General features: G+C 54.9%; 1 protein-coding gene across 1 annotated transcript in view; it reads right to left on the bottom strand.

Annotated features, from left to right (window-relative positions):
• The window catches only part of astn1 (astrotactin 1), a 2276897-nt gene that overhangs the window by 653634 nt on the left and 1595263 nt on the right, over positions 1-28000 (bottom strand). The window lies entirely within an intron of this gene.

Consider the following 28000-nt stretch of genomic DNA (forward strand, 5'->3'; position numbering starts at 1 on the left):
GAGGAATTGCAGCCCATCTGTACAGAGTCACAGAACTTCCAAGTTAAATTTGTACCATTAATATCAGGAGTAACTGTTACATAGGTTCTTAAAGGTTGAATATTGAAGACTACATTAAAATCCACCCAATCTTAGATTGTCATAAAATCGGTGTGGAAAAACAAAACATCTTGGGATCTTATAGGATAAGTACTGTATACTTATACTGTAACAGCTCTCCCAATATTCTTAGCAGCAACTTGCAATTTACTAATATTGTAACAAATTGCTATTATGCAATAAACTATATCTTGTTTAAGACAAAATTCTCTTCTCATTTCAATTTATTAAACTGTTGTTCTCAAATCCTGAGGGACAGGATTTGCATGTATTTGGAAAGGCAAGAACTGATTAGGGATAGTCAACCTGGCTTTGTGCATGGGAAATCATATCTCATTAACTATATTGAGTTTTTTGAAGAAGTAACAAAGAAGATTAATGAGGGCAGAGCAGTTGACATGATCCATATGGACTTCAGTAAGGTGTTCGACAAGGTCCCACGTGGTAGATTTATATCTCATGGAATACAGGGAGAACTAGCCATTTGGATACAGAACTGGCTCAAAGATAAAAGATAGAGGGTGGCAGTGGAAGGGTGCTTTTCAGACTGGAGGCCGTGACCAGTGGTGTGCCACAAGGATTGGTGTTGGGTCCAGTGCTTTTTGTCATTCACATAAATGATTTTGATGTGAACATAGGAGGTATTGTTAGTAAGTTTGCAGATGACACCAAAATTGAAGTTGTCGTGGATAGTGAAGAAGATTACCTCAGAGTACAATGGGATCTTGATCAGATGGGCCAATGGGCTGAGGAGTTTAATTTAGATAAATGTGAGGTGTTGGATTTTGGGAAAGCAAATCATAGCAGGACTTATACACTTAATAGTAAGGTCCTAGGGAGTGTTACTGAACAAAGAGACCTTGGAGTGCAGGTTCATAGATCCTTGAAAGTAGAGTCACAGGTGGATAGGATAGTGAACGTGGCATTTGGTATACTTTCCTTTATTGGTCAAAGCATTGAGTATAGGAGTTGGGAGATCATGTTGCAGCTGTACAGGATATCAGTGAAGCCACTTTTGGAATATCCTATAGGAAGGATGGTGTGAAACTTGAAAGGGTTCAAAAAGGATTTACAGGGATGTTGCCAGGGTTGGAGGCTTTGAGCAAGACAGAGAGGTTGAATAGGCTGTTTTCCCTGGAACGTCGGAGGCTGAGGGATGACCTTATAGTGGTTTATAAAATCATGAGGGGCCTGGATTAAGTAAATAGACAAGGTTTTTTTTCCCCTGGGTTGGGGGAGTCCAGAACTAGAGGGTACAGGTTGAGGGTGAGTGGGTGAGGATATAAATGGATGTAAAGGGCAACTTTTTCACACAGAGGGTGGTGTGTGTATGGAATTAGCTGCCAGAGGTGATGGTGGGGGTTGGTAAAATTACAACATTTAAAAGGCATCTGGAAGGGAATATGAATAGGAAGGGTTTAGAGGGATATGGGCAAAGTGCTGGCAAATAGGACTAGGTTAATTTAAGATATTTGGTCAGCATGGATGAGTTGGACTGAAGGGTCTGTTTCCGTGCTCTGACTCGAGCTCTGTAAACAAAGCAAGCCTTTCAACCTGATTAAGGGAAGAAGATAGTGGCAACAAACTATCCCAATTATAAACTGGTGGTGATTGGCATCAAAGCACAAACTATAGTCGACACTGCCTGTATGTGAAGTATTATTTGTTTCCACATTAGTAACCATCTGCCAAGCCTTACACACAGCTTCTTCACTCCAGTACCAAAGCCATGCTCCCTGCAGTCGTCCCATGAAAACTCCTAACTTTGCTTTACCTTACCTATCTGCTGGTCAGAAGATTGGTGGGGATGGTGTGGGGACAGACAGAGGGAAAGGGAAGGACCACTTTAGTGTCTCCGCACAAAGAGCATCCCTTCAGACAACAGGGCCCCATTCTTCATGCCTTTCTATAATCTTCTGATAAAAATATTTGACCCAGCCATTCCTATAAGCTGTCCATGCTAACCATATTTCAATATGGGCAATGCATTATCTTAGTTACTGTATTTATACTTGCCCACATTCTGTAGTATGGGGATGAGCTCAGGAATGACCCAGCAAGCTTGTAAACTGGCTACCAGCATACATTACTTTGAAAGAGATGACACAGGTGGGATGTTCCAAACCATTTTTCTCTGTGCTATACCAATCTAGGATTCAAGGACATACTGTGAACTATGTTTTATGATTCTTATGACAGGACCTTTTTTTGAGTAATGATTAGATTAGATTCCCTACAGTGTGGAAACAGGCCCACACCGACCCTCCGAAGAGTAACCCACCCAGTCCTATTTCCCTCTGACTAATGCACCTAAAACAATGGACAATTTAGCATGGCCAATTGACCTGACCTGCACGTCTTTAGACTGTGGGAGGAAACCTACGCAGACACGGGGAGAATGTGCAAACCCCACACAGTTACCCGAGGCTGGAATCGAACCTGGGACCCTGGTGCCGTGAGGCAGCAGTGCTAACCACTGAGCCACTGCTCCGGGATCTTCGCTCACTGTCATGGCACTCGCTCACTGAGTCCAACTGAATGGATGGTGGGGGAGGAGGAAGTCCCGTCTCTGCACCATACCATCCAACAGATATAGGGCACTGATCTCTCCCTGGCTGATGTGCCAAATACAAAATGTCAGGACCGATGCACTGCAGCTCTGGTTGCCCACAACTTTCAAAGATGGCGTAGACGTAAGGGATGCTGGTCTTTTGGCAGATACCCCAAGTGGGGAGCTGTTCTTCTGGTCAGACATGGCTGGAATCAGAAATGAGAAGCACTATAGGGGTGGGGTAGGGAATTAATGGGGCAAGTACGGAAGAGAGGGTAGAAAATTTTGCTCGGCTTCATGGCGAAAATCCCAAGGAACTCAACACAGCTTGGACTTAGCCAAAACAAAATAAGGTTCATCCCTAAGTATTCATTTGCTTTATATTTTGTGCGTTTTAAAGCAATTCCACATTTTCTTGCCATTGAATTTACTTCATCAGCAGAGATGTTACAGGTTTTCTTTGGAATCATGGAACGTGATGGAATGAAATGAAATTTCATTTGAAGACTAGGAAAACATTCATTTTCAAATTTCAGAAATTATTGGGTATTTCTCGCCATTTGGAATTCATAAGATACCTCTTCCTGTTGATTCCAAGCATTTATTTCGTAAGACTGGAATCAGGGTTGAGAAAGTTGCCTTTTAATGTCTTAAAAGTGACTCCCAAGGCTGCTTTCAGCGAATCGAAAAGCCAAATGTGAAAACCTAATAGGGCTGTACATAATTAGGTCATTATTTACATGTTTTGCAGATCAAATTTTGATGATGCACTCAAATGGAATAAATGTAACTTTCCCTTTGACAGCCAAAATGGCCCAATGGTGCTCCAAGGGTTAATTCCCAATTTGTTAAAAAAAGACAACTGAACATGAATAACTTTGAAACTGAAAATGAGTATTTGAGATTAGTGAGGCATTATGATTTATTACAAAGGAACACAGTTATTCAATACAACTGAGTGTAAAAAAAACGATTAACTTTGCATTATGCAACTGAGAAAAAAAATAAGCAAATGCAACATTTTTGTGCAGAAAACAGAAGACACCCCTCAGATGAAACATATCAAACAATCAATTGTGGAATCAAGACAGGCAAGCAGCCAGAGACAGGTGGAACAAAGTATGAGAAATAATAAGGAATCATGGGGTTTCGTGAAATTAAAGACCTTAAAAGAATTAGTAGTGAGGAAATATTATTGGAGAACTTTATGGGACTAAAGGATGATCAATGCCTGATTCCCATTGGTACATCTCACCATCTCCAACAGGAGGGAATCTAATTATCTCCCTTTGATGTTCAATGTCATTACCATCACTGAATTTCATATTAACATCCAGGAATAACCAGAAACTCAACTGACCAGTCATATACTGTGATCACAAGAACAGGCCAAAGGCTAGGACTTCTGTGCCAAGCATCCCACCTCCTGTCTCCCCAAAGCCTGTCCACCAGCTGTGAGGCACAATTCAGGAATAAGATGAATACTTTCCACTTTCTCGAGGAGTACATCTCCAACAACACAAGGAGCCAAATAGGACATAGAAGTCTCGCTAGATTGGCAGCACATCCACCACTTTAACACTCACCCTCTTTACCACCAGCATGGCATTAAATACAAGATGCACTAAAGCTACAATTTGAGAAAAAAAACCTCACTTCCTTGGATTCTTCCTTCCCTAGCATATCAGAGAAGTCATTTGTGTCTTCTTCCATAAAGACAAAACTATTGTCCGAGTGCTGTGCAATTTCATTTTTCTCCATGCTCAATACTTCAATTTCAAATATTAAAGGGTCCATATTTCTCTTCAACTATTGGTTATTTTTCACATGCTTTTGAGACACACCAGTTGGAAGAGTGAACACAAGTAGCCAGAATGCTTTCTCTTACTTGCTGGATCTCTGGGATGAGGATGGCCCTGGGAAGAGCAGATTTCTTGTCCATCTCTGACTGCCTTGGAGAAGGCATTATGCAATGCGAATTAGCATGACATGGGAAAGCAGATACTTTTAAAAATTGGCTCCAAGTTAAGACATATCGGTATCATGAAAGTGTCCTTTTACAAGAATCCCAGAAAGCACAGTTGCAGTAAGCAATAAGGAAGGCAAAAGGTCTGCTAGCCTTTAATGAAAGGGATTGGAGTTCAGGTGTCTTACGACATTGGACTTTGATACAATAACACCTTGAGAACTGTCTATGGCTTCAGTGTCTCGGCTGACGAAAGGATACAATGGCTTGAGAGGGAGATGGATTTCTTGGATGAGAGAACTGTCTTATGAGGAGACATGATAACAGGACACAGTCAGGTCTATGTGCTCCTGCTTTTAACATAATGAGTGCTCCCAAATTCTTAAGGGACTTGACAGGGTACCTGGATGAGGTGAGGGATCACAATCTCAGAATAAGTGGTCAGTCATTTAACACTGAAATGAGGTGAAAACTCATTATAGAAAGGTTAATGAATATTTAGAATCCTCTACCCTTGACAGCTCATTCAGTCATTGAGCACTGCACATTCAAGACACAGATGGCTAATTTTTTACGTAGCGAGGGATATGGGTACAATCCATAGTTGCAGGGAAGACAACTTGGATAGAAGATTAGCCATGGTCATATTGAATGTTGGAGCAGACTTAAAGGATCAAATAGCCCACATCCTGCACATAATTCTTCTATTTAGTTCATAAATACAGCTCACTGTCCAATGGGGTTTTCATTGATTTACACTGAATGAGTTTAGAGAGAGAGAGAGAGAGAGAGAGAAAGGTGGAGAAATGGTGAGATTTAAACATGAATGTAAGGCTTTAAGTTTGAAGCACTCAAGCAACAGCAGTCAGTGAGCAGAAATTGACACAACGTAGGAAAAGGACAGCAGAGATTTTAATGAGGTGAAGTTTACCATGAGTGAAGGATATATGGCAGACTGAAAAGGAGAGCATTAAAATTGTGCGGTCTGGATGTAACAAAGACATAAATGAGCAAATTACTTCCTGTCGTGTCAGACAAGGGACAAAAGGATCCTCGCCAATCAAAATATGACTTAATTAGATTCCGATTCCACAGTCTCTTTTGGAAGAAAGGTCAATTGTTTTTCAACAATGAAGTTAACTGGATCAATTTAGAGATGTCATTACTATGCAATGTTCACAACCAGCAATAAATACTTGTCTCCCGACTCTTGAGTGAAAACAAATCAGTTTCTGGCAATTACAACATTCACTTTAAACATTCCAATGTCAAGGTCGAATTAATTCATATACAACATGTTAAAAATTGAAATTCTTATCCAGAGCTGTAATTACTTTAATTCACTGATAATTTTGCACCTTCTCATCCACTGGTTCTCAACGTGATTCTGAGTGAACATTTGTAAGGCTCACCCCCTCATCAGTCCAGCCCTGCATCACTCTCAGTTATCATCAACTGATGAGCAGCCATCACAGGTACAATCAAACTCATCAGCACCCTGGCTTCTCCCTCCTAATGCATCAATTCATTCACAAATTCAACAATCCTTTCCACATGCTGATAGCAGTGAGGAGGAGGAGGGAGGGTAACTGGGCCAGCCAAAAGCTTGTGCTATCTGCAGTGAAACAGCCTTCCCACATTACGAGACTCCACGCATGGATTCTCCCCATGAGCAAGCATCACCCTCATTCTGAGAGATTCCATAAACGTGCGCACACACACTTTTAACAATAAAACAATCTAAATGTAACCATTTCCAATACATTTTACTTGTTAATATCAAATAATATAATGCTATTTAATAAGTGCTTCATCCCCACCCTTGTTATTGAGGATCTGAAACCTGAATACAGGCTGAGGTAACTAGTTGCTGTCAGAAACAACCATTTAACACATGCTCTTAATAACTTAGGTGGCAATAAAATGGCTTGCCAGTGCAAATAATATGACAAAATGGCTTCTTGGCTGCAAATTGAAAATTCTGCTAAAAGCTGCATAAAATGTCTTTTAATTCTGCTATAGCTGCATAACTGGCTAATCACAGCCTGCTTCAATAGAGATTAGCAGACAATGCTTCCTTTACAACATAGAAATATCTGGACTAGATAAGACATTACTGGCCATCCTAACTGACCTTCAGGTGCAAGTGCACTGGCTCGGTTAGTGAGATAAGGGTGGCCTGACTGTTAGAAAACAAAGTTGGCTCCCAGGAAATATCATTGGACCAAGTAACTGTCAAATAAAGCAATATTGTATATTGATTGGTAATTGTCTAAATGTACTATGCGATGATGGCCTGTACCTTTATTTAAGTTTCAAAATGACTTTGTCTTAAGCCATGTGTGCAGCTCCTCCGAGGAACACGTACATACACAGCCTCTGTGTTTCTGGATGCTCTGTGCCTGGCCATATGAAGAAATAAAGAATGAAGTCTTAAAGACCTAGACGGATTGTGAGTGTTTTGTGACCGATCATGGAACAGAGAGCATCCCCCCCGCCTTCCAGAACTTCGTTATCAGTTCAGTGCATAATTGAGGGCTCCTGCTACTGGAAAAAGCGAGGGCTCCTGCTACTGCTACTGGGGACACCGAGGGATCCTGTTACTGGGGACAGCGAGTGTTCCTGTCACTGGGGACAGCGAGGGATCCTGTTACTGGGGACACCGAGAGATCCTGCTACTGGGGACAACGAGAGATCCTGCGACTGGGGACAGTGAGGGATCCTGCTACTGCTACTGGGGACACTGAGGAATCCTGTTACTGGGGACACCGAGGGATCCTGCTACTGGAGACAGCGAGGGTTCCTGTTACTGGGGACAGCGAGGGATCCTGCTACTGGGGATAACGAGAGATCCTGCTACTGGGGACAGTGAGGGATCCTGCGACTGGGGACAGCGAGGGATCCTGCTACTGGGGACAGCGAGGGATCCTGCTACTGGGGACAGCGATGGATCCTGCTACTGGGGACAATGAGGGATCCTGCTACTGCTACTGGGGACAGCGAGGGATCCTGCTACTGGGGACAATGAGGGATCCTGCTACTGGGGACAACGAGGCATCCTGCTACTGCTACTGGGGACACCGAGGAATCCTGTTACTGGGGACACCAAGGGATCCTGTTACTGGAGACAGCAAGGGATCCTGTTACTGGGGACAGCGAGGGATCCTGCTACTGGGGACAATGAGAGATCCTGCTACTGGGGACAGTGAGGGATCCTGCTACCCCGGGGACAGCGAGGGATCCTGCTACTGGGGACAGCGAGGGATCCTGCTACTGGGGACAACGAGGGATCCTGCTACTGGGGACAGTGAGGGATCGTGGTACTGGGGACAACGAGGGATCCTGCCACTGGGGACACCGAGGGATCCTGCTACTGGGGACAGCGAGGGATCCTGCTACTGGGACCAGCGAGGGATCCTGTTACTGGGGCCAGCGAGGGATCCTGCTACTGGGGACGGCGAGGGATCCTGCTACTGCGGACAGCGAGGGATCCTGCTACTGGGGACAGCGAGGGATCCTGCTACTGGGGACAGTGAGGGATCCTGCTACTGGGGACAGAGAGGGATCATGCTACTGGGGACAACGAAGAATCCTGCTACTGGGGACAGCGAGGGATCCTGCTACTGGGGACAGCGAGGGATCCCGCTACTGGAGACAGTGAGGGATCCTGCTACTGCGACAGCGAGGGATCCTGCTAATGGGGACAGCGAGGGATCCTGCTACTGGGGACAGCGAGGGATCCTGCTACTGGGGACAAAGAGGGATACTGCTACTGGGGAGAGCGAGGGATCCTGCTACTGGGGACAACGAGGGATCCTGCTACTGGGGACAGTGAGGGATCCTGCTACTGGGGACAGCGAGGGATCCTGCTACTGGGGACAATGAGGGATCCTGCTACTGCTACTGGGGACAGCGAGGGATCCTGCTACTGGGGACAATGAGGGATCCTGCTACTGGGGACAACGAGGGATCCTGCTACTGCTACTGGGGACACCGAGGAATCCTGTTACTGGGGACACCGAGGGATCCTGTTACTGGAGACAGCAAGGGATCCTGTTACTGGGGACAGCGAGGGATCCTGCTACTGGGGATAACGAGAGATCCTGCTACTGGGGACAGCGAGGGATCCTGCTACTGGGGACAGCGAGGGATCCTGCTACTGGGGACAGCGAGGGATCCTGCTACTGGGGACAGCGAGCGATCCTGCTACTGGGGACAACGAAGGATCCTGCCACTGGGGACACCGAGGGTCCTGCCACTGGTGATACCGAGGGATCCTGCTACTGGGGACAGCGAGGGATCCTGTTACTGGGGACAGCGAGGGATCTTGCTACTGGGGACAGCGAGGGATCCTGCTACTGGGGACAGCGAGGGATCCTGCTACTGGGGACAACGAGAGATCCTGCTACTGGGGACAGTGAGGGATCCTGCTACTGGGGACAACGAGGGATCCTGCTACTGGGGACAACGAGGGTTCCTGCGAATAGGGACAATGAGGGATCCTGCTACTGGGGACAGCGAGGGATCCTGCTACTGGGGACAACGAGGGTTCCTGCGACTAGGGACAATGAGGGATCCTGCTACTGGGGACAGCGAGGGATCTTGCTACTGGGGACAGCGAGGGATCCTGCTACTGGGGACAGCGAGGGATCCTGCTACCGGGGACAGCGAGGGATCCTGCTACCGGGGACAACGAGGAATACTGCTACTGGGGACAGCGAGGGATCCTGCTACTGGGGACAACGAGGGATACTGCTACTGGGGACAGCGAGGGATCCTGCTACTGGGGACAACGAGGGATCCTGCTACTGGGGACAGCGAGGGATCCTGCTACTGGGGACAGCGAGGGATCCTGCTACTGGGGACAATGAGGGATCCTGCTACTGGGGACAACGAGGGATCCTGCTACTGCTACTGGGGACACCGAGGAATCCTGTTACTGGGGACACCGAGGGATCCTGTTACTGGAGACATCAAGGGATCCTGTTACTGGGGACAACGAGAGATCCTGCGACTGGGGACAGCGAGGGATCCTGCTCCTGGGGACAGCGAGGGATCCTGCTACTGGGGACAGCGAGCGATCCTGCTACTGGGGACAACGAAGGATCCTGCCACTGGGGACACCGAGGGTCCTGCCACTGGGGACACCGAGGGTCCTGCCACTGGGGATACCGAGGGATCCTGCTACTGGGGACAGCGAGGGATCCTGTTACTGGGGACAACGAGGGATCCTGTTACTGGGGACAGTGAGGGATCCTGCTACTGGGGACAATGAGGGATCCTGCTACTGGGGACAGCGAGGGATCCTGCTACTGGGGACAGCGAGGGATCCTGCTACTGGGGACAGCGAGGGATCCTGCTACTGGGGACACCGAGAGATCCTGTTACTGGGGACAGCAAGGGATCCTGTTCCTGGGGACACCGAGAGATCCTGCTACTGGGGACAACGAGAGATCCAGATACTGGGGACAGTGAGGGATCCTGCTACTGGGGACAATGAGGGATCCTGCTACTGCTACTGGGGACACTGAGGGATCCTGTTACTGGGGAAACCGAGGGATCCTCTTACTGGAGACAGCGAGGGATCCTGTTACTGGGGACAGCGAGGGATCCTGCTACTGGGGACAACGAGAGATCCTGCTCCTGGGGACAGTGAGGGATCGTGCTACTGGGGACAACGAGGAATCCTGCCACTGGGGACACCGAGGGATCCTGCTACTGGGGACAATGAGGGATCCTGCTACTACTACCGGGGACAACGAGGAATACTGCTACTGGGGACAGCGAGGGATCCTGCTACTGGGGACAACGAGGGATACTGCTACTGGGGACAGCGAGGGATCCTCCTACTGGGGACAACGAGGGATCCTGCTACTGGGGACAGCGAGGGATCCTGCTACTGGGGACAGCGAGGGATCCTGCTACTGGGGACAATGAGGGATCCTGCTACTGGGGACAACGAGGGATCCTGCTACTGCTACTGGGGACACCGAGGAATCCTGTTACTGGGGACACCGAGGGATCCTGTTACTGGAGACATCAAGGGATCCTGTTACTGGGGACAACGAGAGATCCTGCGACAGGGGACAGCGAGGGATCCTGCTCCTGGGGACAGCGAGGGATCCTGCTACTGGGGACAGCGAGCGATCCTGCTACTGGGGACAACGAAGGATCCTGCCACTGGGGACACCGAGGGTCCTGCCACTGGGGATACCGAGGGATCCTGCTACTGGCGACAGCGAGGGATCCTGTTACTGGGGACAGCGAGGGATCCTGTTACTGGGGACAGTGAGGGATCCTGCTACTGGGGACAACGAGGGATCCAGCTACTGGGGACAGCGAGTGATCCTGCTACTGGGGACAGCGCGGGATCCTGCTACTGGGGACAGTGAGGGATCCTGCTACTGGTACTGGGGACAACGAGGGTTCCTGCGACTAGGGATAATGAGGGATCCAGCTACTGGGGACAGCGAGGGATCTTGCTACTGGGGACAGCGAGGGATCCTGCTACTGGGGACAGCGAGGGATCCTGCTACCGGGGACAGCGAGGGATCCTGCTACTGGGGACAGCGAGGGATCCTGCTACTGGGGACAACGAGGGATACTGCTACTGGGGACAGCGAGGGATCCTGCTACTGGGGACAACGAGGGATCCTTCTATTGGGGACAGCGAGGGATCCTGCTACTGGGGACAGCGAGGGATCCTGCTACTGGGGACAATGAGGGATCCTGCTACTGCTACTGGGGACAGCGAGGGATCCTGCTACTGGGGACAACGAGGGATCCTGCGACTGGGGACAGCGAGGGATCCTGCTACTGGGGACAACGAGGGTCCTGCGACTGGGGACAGCGAGGGATCCTGCTACTGGGGACAAAGAGGGTTCCTGCTACTGGGGACAACGAGGGATCCTGCTACTGCTACTGGGGACACCGAGGAATCCTGTTACTGGGGACACCGAGGGATCCTGTTACTGGAGACAGCAAGGGATCCTGTTACTGGGGACAGCGAGGGATCCTGCTACTGGGGACAACGAGAGATCCTGCTACTGGGGACAGTGAGGGATACTGCTACTGGGGACAGCGAGGGATCCTGCAACTGGGGACAGCGAGGGATCCTGCTACTGGGGACAGCGAGGGATCCTGCTACTGGGGACAACGAAGGATCCTTCCACTGGGGACACCGAGGGTCCTGCCACTGGGGATACCGAGGGATCCTGCTCCTGGGGACAGCGAGGGATCCTGTTACTGGGGACAGCGAGGGATCCTGTTACTGGGGACAGTGAGGGATCCTGCTACTGGGGACAACGAGGGATCCTGCTACTGGGGACAGCGAGGGATCCTGCTACTGGGGACAGCGAGGGATCCTGCTACTGGGGACAGCGAGGGATCCTGCTACTGGGGACACCGAGGGATCCTGTTACTGGGGACAGCAAGGGATCCTGTTACTGGGGACAGCAAGGGATCCTGTTACTGGGGACACCGAGAGTTCCTGCTACTGGGGACAACGAGAGATCCTGCTACTGGGGATAGAGAGGGATCCTGCTACTGGGGACAATGAGGGATCCTGCTACTGCTACTGGGGACAATGAGGAATCCTGTTACTGGGGACACCGAGGGATCCTGTTAATGGAGACACCGAGGGATCCTGTTAATGGAGACAGCGAGGGATCCTGTTACTGGGGACAGCGAGGGATCCTGCTACGGGGGACAACGAGAGATCCTGCTACTGGGGACAGTGAGGGATCGTGCTACTGGGGACAACGAGGGATCCTGCTACTGGGGCCAGCGAGGGATCCTGTTACTGGGGACAACGAGGGATCCTGCTACTGGGGACAGTGAGGGATCCTGCTACTGGGGACAGCGAGGGATCCTGCTACTGGGGACAGCGAGGGATCCTGCTACTTGGGACAGTGAGGGATCCTGCTACTGGGGACAACGAGGGATCCTGCTACTGGGGACAGCGAGGGATCCTGCTACTGGGGACAGCGAGGGATCCTGCTACTGGAGACACTGAGGGATCCTGCTACAGGAGACACTGAGGGATCCCGCTACTGGGGACAGCGAGGGATCTTGCTACTGGGGACAGCGAGGGATCCTGCTACTGGGGAGAACGAGGGATCCTGCTACTGGGGACAGCGAGGGATCCTGCTACTGCTACTGGGGACAGTGAGGGATCCTGCTACTGGGGACAGCGAGGGATCCTGCTACTGGGGACAGCGAGGGATCCTGCTACTGGGAACAGCGAGGGATCCTGCTACTGGGAATAGCGAGGGATCCTGCTACTGGGGACAACGAGGGATCCTGCTACTGGGGACAGCGAGGGATCCTGCTACTGGGGACAGCGAGGGATCCTGCTACTGGAGACACTGAGGGATCCTGCTACTGGGGACAGCGAGGGATACTGCTACTGGGGAGAACGAGGGATCCTGCTACTGGGCACAGCGAGGGATCCTGCTACTGCTACTCGGGACAGCGAGGGATCCTGCTACTGGGGACAGCGAGGGATCCTGCTACTGGGGACAGCGAGGGATCCTGCTACTGGGGACAGCGAGGGATCCTGCTACTGGGGACAGCGAGGGATCCTGCTACTGGGGACAACGAGGGATACTGCTACTGGGGAGAGCGAGGGATCCTGCTACTGGGGACAACGAGGGATCCTGCTACTGGGGACAGCGAGGGATACTGCTACTGGGGACAGCGAGGGATACTGCTACTGGGGACAGCGAGGGATCCTGCTACTGCTACTGGGGACAGCGAGGGATCCTGCTACTGGGGACAATGAGGGATCCTGCTACTGGGGACAACGAGGGATCCTGCTACTGCTACTGGGGACACCGAGGAATCCTGTTACTGGGGACACCGAGGGATCCTGTTACTGGAGACAGCAAGGGATCCTGTTACTGGGGACAGCGAGGGATCCTGCTACTGGGGATAACGAGAGATCCTGCTACTGGGGACAGCGAGGGATCCTGCTACTGGGTACAGCGAGGGATCCTGCTACTGGGGACAGCGAGCGATCCTGCTACTGGGGACAACGAAGGATCCTGCCACTGGGGACACCGAGGGTCCTGCCACTGGGGATACCGAGGGATCCTGCTACTGGGGACAGCGAGGGATCCTGTTACTGGGGACAGCGAGGGATCTTGCTACTGGGGACAGCGAGGGATCCTGCTACTGGGGACAGCGAGGGATCCTGCTACTGGGGACAACGAGAGATCCTGCTACTGGGGACAGTGAGGGATCCTGCTACTGGGGACAACGAGGGTTCCTGCGACTCGGGACAGCGAGGGATCCTGCTACTGGGGACAGCGAGGGATCCTGCTACTGGGGACAACGAGGGTTCCTGCGACTAGGGACAATGAGGGATCCTGCTACTGGGGACAGCGAGTGATCTTGCTACTGGGGACAGCGAGGGATCCTGCTACTGGGGACAGCGAGGGATCCTGCTACCGGGGACAGCGAGGGATCCTGCTACCGGGGACAACGAGGAATACTGCTACTGGGGACAGCGAGGGATCCTGCTACTGGGGACAACGAGGGATACTGCTACTGGGGACAGCGAGGGATCCTGCTACTGGGGACAACGAGGGATCCTGCTACTGGGGACAGCGAGGGATCCTGCTACTGGGGACAGCGAGGGATCCTGCTACTGGGGACAATGAGGGATCCTGCTACTGGGGACAACGAGGGATCCTGCTACTGCTACTGGGGACACCGAGGAACCCTGTTACTGGGGACACCGAGGGATCCTGTTACTGGAGACATCAAGGGATCCTGTTACTGGGGACAACGAGAGATCCTGCTACTGGGGACAGCGAGGGATCCTGCTCCTGGGGATAGCGAGGGATCCTGCTCCTGGGGACAGCGAGCGATCCTGCTACTGGGGACAACGAAGGATCCTGCCACTGGGGACACCGAGGGTCCTGCCACTGGGGATACCGAGGGATCCTGCTACTGGGGACAGCGAGGGATCCTGATACTGGGGACAGTGAGGGATCCTGCTACTGGGGACAGCGAGTGATCTTGCTACTGGGGACAGCGAGGGATCCTGCTACCGGGGACAGCGAGGGATCCTGCTACCGGGGACAACGAGGAATACTGCTACTGGGGACAGCGAGGGATCCTGCTACTGGGGACAACGAGGGATACTGCTACTGGGGACAGCGAGGGATCCTGCTACTGGGGACAACGAGGGATCCTGCTACTGGGGACAGCGAGGGATCCTGCTACTGGGGACAGCGAGGGATCCTGCTACTGGGGACAATGAGGGATCCTGCTACTGGGGACAACGAGGGATCCTGCTACTGCTACTGGGGACACCGAGGAACCCTGTTACTGGGGACACCGAGGGATCCTGTTACTGGAGACATCAAGGGATCCTGTTACTGGGGACAACGAGAGATCCTGCTACTGGGGACAGCGAGGGATCCTGCTCCTGGGGATAGCGAGGGATCCTGCTACTGGGGACAGCGAGCGATCCTGCTACTGGGGACAACGAAGGATCCTGCCACTGGGGACACCGAGGGTCCTGCCACTGGGGATACCGAGGGATCCTGCTACTGGGGACAGCGAGGGATCCTGTTACTGGGGACAGCGAGGGATCCTGCTACTGGGGACAGTGAGGGATCCTGCTACTGGGGACAACGAGGGATCCTGCTACTGGGGACAGCGAGGGATCCTGCTACTGGGGACAGCGAGGGATCCTGCTACTGGGGACAGCGAGGGATCCTGCTACTGGGGACACCGAGAGATCCTGTTACTGGGGACAGCAAGAGATCCTGTTCCTGGGGACACCGAGAGATCCTGCTACTGGGGACAACGAGAGATCCTGATACTGGGGACAGTGAGGGATCCTGCTACTGGGGACAATGAGGGATCCTGCTACTGCTACTGGGGACACTGAGGGATCCTGTTACTGGGGAAACCGAGGGATCCTCTTACTGGAGACAGCGAGGGATCCTGTTACTGGGGACAGCGAGGGATCCTGCTACTGGGGACAACGAGAGATCCTGCTCCTGGGGACAGTGAGGGATCGTGCTACTGGGGACAACGAGGAATCCTGCCACTGGGGACACCGAGGGATCCTGCTACTGGGGACAATGAGGGATCCTGCTACTGCTACTGGGGACAGCGAGGGATCCTGCTGCTGGGGACAATGAGGGATCCTGCTACTGGGGACAACGAGGCATCCTGCTACTGCTACTGGGGACACCGAGGAATCCTGTTACTGGGGACACCGAGGGATCCTGTTACTGGAGACAGCAAGGGATCCTGTTACTGGGGACAGCGAGGGATCCTGCTACTGGGGACAATGAGAGATCCTGCTACTGGGGACAGTGAGGGATCCTGCTACCCCGGGGACAGCGAGGGATCCTGCTACTGGGGACAGCGAGGGATCCTGCTACTGGGGACAACGAGGGATCCTGCTACTGGGGACAGATAGGGATCGTGGTACTGGGGACAACGAGGGATCCTGCCACTGGGGACACCGAGGGATCCTGCTACTGGGGACAGCGAGGGATCCTGCTACTGGGGCCAGCGAGGGATCCTGTTACTGGGGCCAGCGAGGGATCCTGCTACTGGGGACGGCGAGGGATCCTGCTACTGCGGACAACGAGGGTTCCTGCGACTCGGGACAGCGAGGGATCCTGCTACTGGGGACAGCGAGGGATCCTGCTACTGGGGACAACGAGGGTTCCTGCGACTAGGGACAATGAGGGATCCTGCTACTGGGGACAGCGAGTGATCTTGCTACTGGGGACAGCGAGGGATCCTGCTACCGGGGACAGCGAGGGATCCTGCTACCGGGGACAACGAGGAATACTGCTACTGGGGACAGCGAGGGATCCTGCTACTGGGGACAACGAGGGATACTGCTACTGGGGACAGCGAGGGATCCTGCTACTGGGGACAACGAGGGATCCTGCTGCTGGGGACAGCGAGGGATCCTGCTACTGGGGACAGCGAGGGATCCTGCTACTGGGGACAATGAGGGATCCTGCTACTGGGGACAACGAGGGATCCTGCTACTGCTACTGGGGACACCGAGGAACCCTGTTACTGGGGACACCGAGGGATCCTGTTACTGGAGACATCAAGGGATCCTGTTACTGGGGACAACGAGAGATCCTGCTACTGGGGACAGCGAGGGATCCTGCTCCTGGGGATAGCGAGGGATCCTGCTACTGGGGACAGCGAGCGATCCTGCTACTGGGGACAACGAAGGATCCTGCCACTGGGGACACCGAGGGTCCTGCCACTGGGGATACCGAGGGATCCTGCTACTGGGGACAGCGAGGGATCCTGATACTGGGGACAGTGAGGGATCCTGCTACTGGGGACAGCGAGTGATCTTGCTACTGGGGACAGCGAGGGATCCTGCTACCGGGGACAGCGAGGGATCCTGCTACCGGGGACAACGAGGAATACTGCTACTGGGGACAGCGAGGGATCCTGCTACTGGGGACAACGAGGGATACTGCTACTGGGGACAGCGAGGGATCCTGCTACTGGGGACAACGAGGGATCCTGCTACTGGGGACAGCGAGGGATCCTGCTACTGGGGACAGCGAGGGATCCTGCTACTGGGGACAATGAGGGATCCTGCTACTGGGGACAACGAGGGATCTTGCTACTGCTACTGGGGACACCGAGGAACCCTGTTACTGGGGACACCGAGGGATCCTGTTACTGGAGACATCAAGGGATCCTGTTACTGGGGACAACGAGAGATCCTGCTACTGGGGACAGCGAGGGATCCTGCTCCTGGGGATAGCGAGGGATCCTGCTACTGGGGACAGCGAGCGATCCTGCTACTGGGGACAACGAAGGATCCTGCCACTGGGGACACCGAGGGTCCTGCCACTGGGGATACCGAGGGATCCTGCTACTGGGGACAGCGAGGGATCCTGTTACTGGGGACAGCGAGGGATCCTGCTACTGGGGACAGTGAGGGATCCTGCTACTGGGGACAACGAGGGATCCTGCTACTGGGGACAGCGAGGGATCCTGCTACTGGGGACAGCGAGGGATCCTGCTACTGGGGACAGCGAGGGATCCTGCTACTGGGGACACCGAGAGATCCTGTTACTGGGGACAGCAAGAGATCCTGTTCCTGGGGACACCGAGAGATCCTGCTACTGGGGACAACGAGAGATCCTGATACTGGGGACAGTGAGGGATCCTGCTACTGGGGACAATGAGGGATCCTGCTACTGCTACTGGGGACACTGAGGGATCCTGTTACTGGGGAAACCGAGGGATCCTCTTACTGGAGACAGCGAGGGATCCTGTTACTGGGGACAGCGAGGGATCCTGCTACTGGGGACAACGAGAGATCCTGCTCCTGGGGACAGTGAGGGATCGTGCTACTGGGGACGAGGAATCCTGCCACTGGGGACACCGAGGGATCCTGCTACTGGGGACAATGAGGGATCCTGCTACTGCTACTGGGGACAGCGAGGGATCCTGCTGCTGGGGACAATGAGGGATCCTGCTACTGGGGACAACGAGGCATCCTGCTACTGCTACTGGGGACACCGAGGAATCCTGTTACTGGGGACACCGAGGGATCCTGTTACTGGAGACATCAAGGGATCCTGTTAATGGGGACAGCGAGGGATCCTGCGACTGGGGACAATGAGAGATCCTGCTACTGGGGACAGTGAGGGATCCTGCTACCCCGGGGACAGCGAGGGATCCTGCTACTGGGGACAGCGAGGGATCCTGCTACTGGGGACAACGAGGGATCCTGCTACTGGGGACAGTGAGGGATCGTGGTACTGGGGACAACGAGGGATCCTGCCACTGGGGACACCGAGGGATCCTGCTACTGGGGACAGCGAGGGATCCTGCTACTGGGGCCAGCGAGGGATCCTGTTACTGGGGCCAGCGAGGGATCCTGCTACTGGGGACGGCGAGGGATCCTGCTACTGCGGACAGCGAGGGATCCTGCTACTGGGGACAGCGAGGGATCCTGCTACTGGGGACAGTGAGGGATCCTGCTACTGGGGACAGAGAGGGATCATGCTACTGGGGACAAAGAAGGATCCTGCTACTGGGGACAGCGAGGGATCCTGCTACTGGGGACAGCGAGGGATCCCGCTACTGGAGACAGTGAGGGATCCTGCTACTGCGACAGCGAGGGATCCTGCTAATGGGGACAGCGAGGGATCCTGCTACTGGGGACAGCGAGGGATCCTGCTACTGGGGACAAAGAGGGATACTGCTACTGGGGAGAGCGAGGGATCCTGCTACTGGGGACAACGAGGGATCCTGCTACTGGGGACAGCGAGGGATCCTGCTACTGGGGACAGCGAGGGATCCTGCTACTGGGGACAGCGAGGGATCCTGCTACTGGGGACAATGAGGGATCCTGCTACTGCTACTGGGGACAGCGAGGGATCCTGCTACTGGGGACAATGAGGGATCCTGCTACTGGGGACAACGAGGGATCCTGCTACTGCTACTGGGGACACCGAGGAATCCTGTTACTGGGGACACCGAGGGATCCTGTTACTGGAGACAGCAAGGGATCCTGTTACTGGGGACAGCGAGGGATCCTGCTACTGGGGATAACGAGAGATCCTGCTACTGGGGACAGCGAGGGATCCTGCTACTGGGGACAGCGAGGGATCCTGCTACTGGGGACAGCGAGCGATCCTGCTACTGGGGACAACGAAGGATCCTGCCACTGGGGACACCGAGGGTCCTGCCACTGGTGATACCGAGGGATCCTGCTACTGGGGACAGCGATGGATCCTGTTACTGGGGACAGCGAGGGATCTTGCTACTGGGGACAGCGAGGGAACCTGCTACTGGTGACAGCGAGGGATCCTGCTACTGGGGACAACGAGAGATCCTGCTACTGGGGACAGTGAGGGATCCTGCTACTGGGGACAACGAGGGATCCTGCTACTGGGGACAACGAGGGTTCCTGCGAATAGGGACAATGAGGGATCCTGCTACTGGGGACAGCGAGGGATCCTGCTACTGGGGACAACGAGGGTTCCTGCGACTAGGGACAATGAGGGATCCTGCTACTGGGGACAGCGAGGGATCTTGCTACTGGGGACAGCGAGGGATCCTGCTACTGGGGACAGCGAGGGATCCTGCTACCGGGGACAGCGAGGGATCCTGCTACCGGGGACAACGAGGAATACTGCTACTGGGGACAGCGAGGGATCCTGCTACTGGGGACAACGAGGGATACTGCTACTGGGGACAGCGAGGGATCCTGCTACTGGGGACAACGAGGGATCCTGCTATTGGGGACAGCGAGGGATCCTGCTACTGGGGACAGCGAGGGATCCTGCTACTGGGGACAATGAGGGATCCTGCTACTGGGGACAACGAGGGATCCTGCTACTGCTACTGGGGACACCGAGAAATCCTGTTACTGGGGACACCGAGGGATCCTGTTACTGGAGACATCAAGGGATCCTGTTACTGGGGACAACGAGAGATCCTGCGACTGGGGACAGCGAGGGATCCTGCTCCTGGGGACAGCGAGGGATCCTGCTACTGGGGACAGCGAGCAATCCTGCTACTGGGGACAACGAAGGATCCTGCCACTGGGGACACCGAGGGTCCTGCCACTGGGGATACCGAGGGATCCTGCTACTGGGGACAGCGAGGGATCCTGTTACTGGGGACAGCGAGGGATCCTGTTACTGGGGACAGTGAGGGATCCTGCTACTGGGGACAACGAGGGATCCTGCTACTGGGGACAGCGAGGGATCCTGCTACTGGGGACAGCGAGGGATCCTGCTACTGGGGACAGCGAGGGATCCTGCTACTGGGGACAGCGAGGGATCCTGCTACTGGGGACACCGAGAGATCCTGTTACTGGGGACAACGAGAGATCCTGATACTGGGGACAGTGAGGGATCCTGCTACTGGGGACAATGAGGGATCCTGCTACTGCTACTGGGGACACTGAGGGATCCTGTTACTGGGGAAACCGAGGGATCCTCTTACTGGAGACAGCGAGGGATCCTGTTACTGGGGACAGCGAGGGATCCTGCTACTGGGGACAACGAGAGATCCTGCTCCTGGGGACAGTGAGGGATCGTGCTACTGGAGACAACGAGGAATCCTGCCACTGGGGACACCGAGGGATCCTGCTACTGGGGACAATGAGGGATCCTGCTACTGCTACCGGGGACAACGAGGAATACTGCTACTGGGGACAGCGAGGGATCCTGCTACTGGGGACAACGAGGGATACTGCTACTGGGGACAGCGAGGGATCCTGCTACTGGGGACAGCGAGGGATCCTGCTACTGGGGACAATGAGGGATCCTGCTACTGGGGACAACGAGGGATCCTGCTACTGCTACTGGGGACACCGAGGAATCCTGTTACTGGGGACACCGAGGGATCCTGTTACTGGAGACATCAAGGGATCCTGTTACTGGGGACAACGAGAGATCCTGCGACTGGGGACAGCGAGGGATCCTGCGACTGGGGACAGCGAGGGATCCTGCTACTGGGGACAGCGAGCGATCCTGCTACTGGGGACAACGAAGGATCCTGCCACTGGGGACACCGAGGGTCCTGCCACTGGGGATACCGAGGGATCCTGCTACTGGGGACAGCGAGGGATCCTGTTACTGGGGACAGCGAGGGATCCTGTTACTGGGGACAGTGAGGGATCCTGCTACTGGGGACAACGAGGGATCCTGCTACTGGGGACAGCGAGGGATCCTGCTACTGGGGACAGCGAGGGATCCTGCTACTGGGGACAGCGAGGGATCCTGCTACTGGGGACACCGAGAGATCCTGTTACTGGGGACAGCAAGGGATCCTGTTCCTGGGGACACCGAGAGATCCTGCTACTGGGGACAACGAGAGATCCTGATACTGGGGACAGAGAGGGATCCTGCTACTGGGGACAATGAGGGATCCTGCTACTGCTACTGGGGACACTGAGGGATCCTGTTACTGGGGAAACCGAGGGATCCTCTTACTGGAGACAGCGAGGGATCCTGTTACTGGGGACAGCGAGGGATCCTGCTACTGGGGACAACGAGAGATCCTGCTCCTGGGGACAGTGAGGGATCGTGCTACTGGGGACAACGAGGAATCCTGCCACTGGGGACACCGAGGGATCCTGCTACTGGGGACAATGAGGGATCCTGCTACTGCTACTGGTGACAGCGAGGGATCCTGCTCCTGGGGACAATGAGGGATCCTGCTACTGGGGACAACGAGGCATCCTGCTACTGCTACTGGGGACACCGAGGAATCCTGTTACTGGGGACACCGAGGGATCCTGTTACTGGAGACAGCAAGGGATCCTGTTACTGGGGACAGCGAGGGATCCTGCTACTGGGGACAACGAGAGATCCTGCTACTGGGGACAGTGAGGGATCCTGCTACCCCGGGGACAGCGAGGGATCCTGCTACTGGGGACAGCGAGGGATCCTGCTACTGGGGACAACGAGGGATCCTGCTACTGGGGACAGTGAGGGATCGTGCTACTGGGGACAACGAGGGATCCTGCCACTGGGGACACCGAGGGACCCTGCTACTGGGGACAGCGAGGGATCCTGCTACTGGGGCCAGCGTGGGATCCTGTTACTGGGGCCAGCGAGGGATCCTGCTACTGGGGACGGCGAGGGATCCTGCTACTGCGGACAGCGAGGGATCCTGCTACTGGGGACAGCGAGGGATCCTGCTACTGGGGACAGTGAGGGATCCTGCTACTGGGGACAGAGAGGGATCATGCTACTGGGGACAACGAAGGATCCTGCTACTGGGGACAGCGAGGGATCCTGCTACTGGGGACAGCGAGGGATCCCGCTACTGGAGACAGTGAGGGATCCTGCTACTGCGACAGCGAGGGATCCTGCTAATGGGGACAGCGAGGGATCCTGCTACTGGGGACAGCGAGGGATCCTGCTACTGGAGACACTGAGGGATCCTGCTACAGGAGACCCTGAGGGATCCCGCTACTGGGGACATCGAGGGATCTTGCTACTGGGGACGGCGAGGGATCCTGCTACTGGGGAGAACGAGGGATCCTGCTACTGGGGACAGCGAGGGATCCTGCTACTGCTACTGGGGACAGCGAGGGATCCTGCTACTGGGGACAGCGAGGGATCCTGCTACTGGGGACAGCGAGGGATCCTGCTACTGGGGACAGCGAAGGATCCTGCTACCGGGGACAGCGAGGGATCCTGCTACTGGGGACAGCGAGGGATCCTGCACCTGGGGACAACTAGGGATACTGCTACTGGGGACAGCGAGGGATCCTGCTACTGGGGACAACGAGGGATCCTGCTACTGCTACTGGGGACAGCGAGGGATCCTGCTACTGGGGACAATGAGGGATCCTGCTACTGGGGACAACGAGGGATCCTGCTACTGCTACTGGGGACACCGAGGAATCCTGTTACTGGGGACACCGAGGGATCCTGTTACTGGAGACAGCGAGGGATCCTGTTACTGGGAACAGCGAGGGATCCTGCTACTGGGGACAGTGAGGGATCCTGCTACTGGGGACAGCGAGGGATCCTGCTACTGGGGACAGCGAGGGATCCTGCTACTGGGGACAGCGAGGGATCCTGCTACTGGGGACAGCGAGGGATCCTGCTACTGGAGACACTGAGGGATCCCGCTACTGGGGACAGCGAGGGATCCTGCTACTGGTGAGAACGAGGGATCCTGCTACTGGGGACAGCGAGGGATCCTGCTACTGCTACTGGGGACAGCGGGGGATCCTGCTACTGGGGACACCGAGAGATCCTGTTACTGGGGAAAGCAAGGGATCCTGTTACTGGGGACACCGAGAGATCCTGCTACTGGGGACAACGAGAGATCCTGCTACTGGGGACAGTGAGGGATCCTGCTACTGGGGACAATGAGGGATCCTGCTGCTGCTACTGGGGACAGCGAGGGATCCTGCTACTGGGGACAATGAGGGATCCTGCTACTGGGGACAACGAGGCATCCTGCTATTGCTACTGGGGACACCGAGGAATCCTGTTACTGGGGACACCGAGGGATCCTGTTACTGGAGACAGCAAGGGATCCTGTTACTGGGGTCAGCGAGGGATCCTGCTACTGGGGACAACGAGAGATCCTGCTACTGGGGACAGTGAGGGATCCTGCTACTGGGGACAGCGAGGGATCCTGCTACTGGGGACAGCGAGGGATCCTGCTACTGGGGACAACGAGGGATCCTGCTACTGGGGACAGTGAGGGATCGTGCTACTGGGGACAACGAGGGATCCTGCCACTGGGGACACCGAGGGATCCTGCTACTGGGGACAGCGAGGGATCCTGCTACTGGGGCCAGCGAGGGATCCTGTTACTGGGGCCAGCGAGGGATCCTGCTACTGTGGACAGCGAGGGATCCTGCTACTGCGGACAGCGAGGGATCCTGCTACTGGGGACAGCGAGGGATCCTGCTACTGGGGACAGTGAGGGATCCTGCTACTGGGGACAGAGAGGGATCATGCTACTGGGGACAACGAAGGATCCTGCCACTGGGGACAGCGAGGGATCCCGCTACTGGAGACAGTGAGGGATCCTGCTACTGCGACAGCGAGGGATCCTGCTACTGGGGACAGCGAGGGATCCTGCTACTGGGGACAGTGAGGGATCCTGCTACTGGAGACACTGAGGGATCCTGCTACAGGAGACCCTGAGGGATCCCGCTACTGGGGACATCGAGGGATCTTGCTACTGGGGACAGCGAGGGATCCTGCTACTGGGGAGAACGAGGGATCCTGCTACTGGGGACAGCGAGGGATCCTGCTCCTGGGGACAGCGAGGGATCCTGCTACTGGAGACACTGAGGGATCCCGCTACTGGGGACAGCGAGGGATCTTGCTACTGGGGACAGCGAGGGATCCTGCTACTGGGGAGAACGAGGGATCCTGCTACTGGGGACAGCGAGGGATCCTGCTACTGCTACTGGGGACAGCGTGGGATCCTGCTACTGGGGACAACGAGGGATCCTGCTACTGGGGACAACGAGGGATCATGCTACTGGGGACTGCGAGGGATCCTGCTACTGGGGACAGCGAGGGATCCTGCTACTGGAGTCACTGAGGGATCCTGCTACTGGGGACAACGAGGGATCCTGCTACTGCTACTGGGGACAGCGAGGGATCCTGCTACTGCTACTGGGGACAGCGAGGGATCCTGCTACTGGAGACACTGAGGGATCCCGCTACTGGGGACAGCGAGGGATCTTGCTACTGGGGACAGCGAGGGATCCTGCTACTGGGGAGAACGAGGGATCCTGCTACTGGGGACAGCGAGGGATCCTGCTACTGCTACTGGGGACAGCGAGGGATCCTGCTACTGGGGACAGCGAGGGATCCTGCTACTGGGGACAGTGAGGGATCCTGCTACTGGGGACAACGAGGGATCCTGCTACTGGGGACAACGAGGTATCATGCTACTGGGGACTGCGAGGGATCCTGCTACTGGGGACAGCGAGGGATCCTGCTACTGGAGTCACTGAGGGATCCTGCTACTGGGGACAACGAGGGATCCTGCTACTGCTACTGGGGACAGCGAGGGATCCTGCTACTGCTACTGGGGACAGCGAGGGATCCTGCTATTGGGGACAGCGAGGGATCCTGCTACTGGGACAGCGAGGGATCCTGCTACTGGGGACAGCGAGGGATCCTGCTACTGGGGACAGCGAGGGATCCTGCTACTGCTACTGGGGGCAACGAGGGATCCTGCGACTAGGGACAATGAGGGATCCTGCTACTGGGGACAGCGAGGGATCCTGCTACTGGGGACAGCGAGGGATCCTGCTACTGCTACTGGGGACAGCGAGGGATCCTGCTACTGGGGACAGCGAGGGATCCTGCTACTGGGGACAGCGAGGGATCCTGCTACCGGGGACACGAAGGGATCCTGCTACTGGGGACAGCGAGGGATCCTGCTACTGGGGACAACGAGGGATCCTGCTACTGGGGACAACGAGGGATCCTGCGACTGGGGACAGCGAGGGATCCTGCGACTGGGGACATTGAGGGATCCTGCGACTGGGGACAGCGAGGGATCCTGCTACTGGGGACAATGAGGGATCCTGCTACTGGGGACAATGAGGGATCCTGCTACTGCTACTGGGGACAATGAGGGATCCTGCTACTGCTACTGGGGACAACGAGGAATCCTGCTACTGGGGACAACGAGGGATCCTGCTACTGGGGACAGCGAGGGATCCTGCTACTGGGGACAACGAGGGATCCTGCTACTGCTACTGGGGACAGCGAGGGATCCTGCTACTGGGGACAGCGAGGGATCCTGCTACTGGGGACAGCGAGGGATCCTGCTACTGGGGACAGCGAGGGATCCTGCTACTGGGGACAACGAGGGATCATGCTACTGGGGACTGCGAGGGATCCTGCTACTGGGGACAGCGAGGGATCCTGCTACTGGAGTCACTGAGGGATCCTGCGACTGGGGACAACGAGGGATCCTGCTACTGCTACTGGGGACAGCGAGGGATCCTGCTACTGCTACTGGGGACAGCGAGGGATCCTGCTATTGGGGACAGCGAGGGATCCTGCTACTGCTACTGGGGACAGCGAGGGATCCTGCTATTGGGGACAGCGAGGGATCCTGCTACTGGGACAGCGAGGGATCCTGCTACTGGGGACAGCGAGGGATCCTGCTACTGGGGACAGCGAGGGATCCTGCTACTGGGGACAGCGAGGGATCCTGCTACTGCTACTGGGGACAACGAGGGATCCTGCGACTAGGGACAATGAGTGATCCTGCTACTGGGGACAGCGACGGATCCTGCTACTGGGGACAGCGAGGGATACTGCTACTGCTACTGGGGACAGCGAGGGATCCTGCTACTGGGGACAGCGAGGGATCCTGCTACCGGGGACACCGAGGGATCCTGCTACTGGGGACAGCGAGGGATCCTGCTACTGGGGACAACGAGGGATCCTGCGATTGGGGACAGCGAGGGATCCTGCGACTGGGGACATTGAGGGATCCTGCGACTGGGGACAGCGAGGGATCCTGCTACTGGGGACAATGAGGGATCCTGCTACTGCTACTGGGGACAATGATGGATCCTGCTACTGCTACTGGGGACAACGAGGGATCCTGCTACTGGGGACAACGAGGGATCCTGCTACTGGGGACAGCGAGGGATCCTGCTACTGGGGACAACGAGGGATCCTGCTACTGGGGACAACGAGGGATCCTGCTACTGGGGACAGCGAGGGATCCTGCTACTGCTACTGGGGACAATGAGGGATCCTGCTACTGCTACTGGGTACTGCGAGGGATCCTGCTACTGGGGACAATGAGGGATCCTGCTACTGGGGACAGTGAGGGATCCTGCTACTGGGGACAGTGAGGGATCCTGCTACTGGGGACAGCGAGGGATCCTGCTCCTGGGGACAATGAGGGATCCTGCTACTGGGGACAGTGAGGGATCCTGCTACTGGGGACAATGAGGTATCCTGCTACTAGGGACAGCGAGGAATCCTTTTACTGGGGACAGCGAGGGATCCTGCTACTGGGGACAATGAGGGATCCTGCCACTGGAGACAGCGAGGGATCCTGCTACTGGGGACAGCGAGGGATCCTGCTACTGGGGACAGTGAGAGCTTTGAATGTAAACTTTCTCATGAATGCAGCACTACTTCTTCTGAAAGCTTTACCCCCATTTAGACCGACCTACTTTATAATATTACTGGACATGCTGCAATGATACCAATGAAAGGATGAAGTGATGAGCATTCATTGCAATAGCATCAGTACAATTTTGCTACTCACCAAAACAAAAACAGTAAATACATTTAATTGCATAGCTCACTCTTTATACAGAAAAATTAATGCTAACGGTGTACTAGAGGGAGGTTTTGAACTTCTTATGACATCGAAAATGCCTCTCAGAAGAATAAATGTCAAAGCCCCCCAGTACAGAGTGCTTCTCAGAATTATATTAACACTTTAGATCACGTAGCCAAATGTTTTGGTCATAGCTATAGTTTCACCGTTGGATTCTCTGTAAGATCAAGCTGTTTTCCATTGAGATGAGAGTGAAATTTTGTTTCAAATTTCCAGCATCCATAGTTCTCTTGTTGGTTATTTTCGATGGAATTACTTGGCAGTCACCCCGTGAAGCTCCTGTGGTAACAGGGGTTGCAATTTCTGGGACAATCTGCTATCTCAGGTTGGGTGGCACTCCCAGCTCAAAAGAATACTCTTCCCCTTTCACTGGTATAATGTTTCCCACGCCTTGAAGCCCTCACACCTCTCCTGAGTGCTACTGCACTTGCTGCCAAACATTGACGGATGCGCTGTAATGTGGAACGTGCACCATTGACACTTTGATTAACAGCTATGATAATTACAAAGCTGTCCCGGAGATAAAGCCCATTTGAAGG

This window comes from Chiloscyllium punctatum, chromosome 7 (assembly GCF_047496795.1).
Source record: "Chiloscyllium punctatum isolate Juve2018m chromosome 7, sChiPun1.3, whole genome shotgun sequence".
Lineage (NCBI taxonomy): Eukaryota > Metazoa > Chordata > Chondrichthyes > Orectolobiformes > Hemiscylliidae > Chiloscyllium > Chiloscyllium punctatum.